Source organism: Triticum urartu, chromosome 3A (assembly GCF_056163025.1).
Source record: "Triticum urartu cultivar PI428250 chromosome 3A, HENAU_Tu73, whole genome shotgun sequence".
NCBI lineage: Eukaryota > Viridiplantae > Streptophyta > Magnoliopsida > Poales > Poaceae > Triticum > Triticum urartu.
In genome coordinates, this window is record NC_141875.1 from 61,172,501 (window position 1) to 61,174,103 (window position 1,603).

Here is a 1,603-nt window from a genome sequence, read left to right on the forward strand (position 1 = left end):
AACCACTCGGACATATCGACTAATCGGTTTATAAGCGCACTGACGGGCTAAACAATGTTTGGCATAATACATCTCTGGGCCGGCCCAAGCGCCAAATGGGCCTTAAGGCCGAGTCGGAGGGGAAAGAGAGAAGAAGAACTTCAAATGTCTGGACGACAGATTCTCAAAAAAAAAAGTCTGGACGACAGAACTTCCGATATCGTACACTCTAGTCTGTTCAGAGTGCTTCGAAGCGATTGATCCATTGCACCCCGGAGCGGAACCATATACAAGGAAGCTATTACAACACATCATCATTTACGGAAGAGCGCAAGCAATTTCGAATAATCAACTTTTTACCGACGACTAAACTGAATCGATCGAGGAGCGTAGTCCATCTAGCCGAGGATTATCTTTCTCGTGCGTGCGTTGTGTCGGTCACATTTGCAAACCTGTAGGTCGCCAGAGCCACCTGCGGTACCGAAGAACACTCATCTCTGCTCAAACTTACATGTTCAGAAATATAAACTGTACGTTGAGACAGAGGATAACCGAATGAACCTCTACAGCGAACGATTACTCGCCTGCTGCTCCTCTAAAAAATTAAAAGGAAACAGAAGATCGCTCTCCTACTCGTGGACAACAGTTACTCTCACGATCTCCTTCCCCTGCTTCTGCCATTCCCGAGGAGATAGATATGGCAGGAGTATATTGTTTGCAGACGCCATCGTTCTCCTGCCGTGCTAGCTAGCTTTGCCTTGCTTTGCTTCCACGCAGCAGCCATGTCGAATCGCCGGCTCCATCCCTCTTTACCTCCACGTCGCCGGCCCCATCGGCCGTCGCCTTTCGCTTCGTGTCACCGGACGCTACGTGCCGCTACTGGCTCATGCTACTGCTGCAGCATTCAATCCCTAACCAACTGCTTAACCGCCCGCCCAACTGCCGCCTGCTCCTGCCGGCCGGCGGGCCGGCCCTGCTGTTCCCGAGGCGATGGCTACAGATTCACGGCGGCAGAACGAACGCAGGGCGGTGCGCCGGTGGGGCGGCAATGGCATGGGCAGGGAGAGGAATAAACAGAGGGCCTGCTGCTCCAGTGGATTACCAGAGGAGTGAATCCTTCAAGTGCACCGTCAGGCACACTCTGGAGGTAAAGAAATGAATGTCGTTGGTCTAATGATCTACTCCTAGCTTGGATGTGCGCAAGATCATTAATGAACGGACGACCTAGATTTTGTCATCCCCATGTCGGGCTACTCCTAGGCCCTATCTTACTTGCATCAAGAATCGGGAACCCAAAAAGATTCACATTTTTCGCGATGGATGTGGTAGGAGTATCATCTATCCACAACAAGGCAACACGGAACTATGCATGGCACCGTGCGCACATCAATGCGAGCGGGGCAGACCTAGGTTCAGATTCGCTGTTCCTCGTTCGTCTTGGAACTTCTTTTTCTAGCCTCGATGTTATATTTTCTTCTTGTTTGGCTTTTATCTGCAAGTTGTAGACCTTCGGGTCTTATCTGTAAGGACGCCATGTTTCTAATTTGTAGTACTTGGTGCTTAAATAACACGCATCGATGCACATTTGCCAGAAACATGGTTATACTCGTTGGATGTTAGATCA

At 50.1% G+C, this 1,603-nt stretch overlaps 1 non-coding gene across 1 annotated transcript in view; it reads right to left on the minus strand.

The window, feature by feature from the left end:
- The window catches only part of TRNAS-UGA (transfer RNA serine (anticodon UGA)), an 82-nt gene extending 62 nt beyond the window's left edge, over window positions 1-20 (minus strand). Inside the window, exon 1 of the tRNA in view lies at window positions 1-20. This exon is cut by the window's left edge and continues 62 nt beyond it. This is a non-coding gene — a tRNA (tRNA-Ser).
- Window positions 21-1,603: the final 1,583 nt, after the last annotated feature.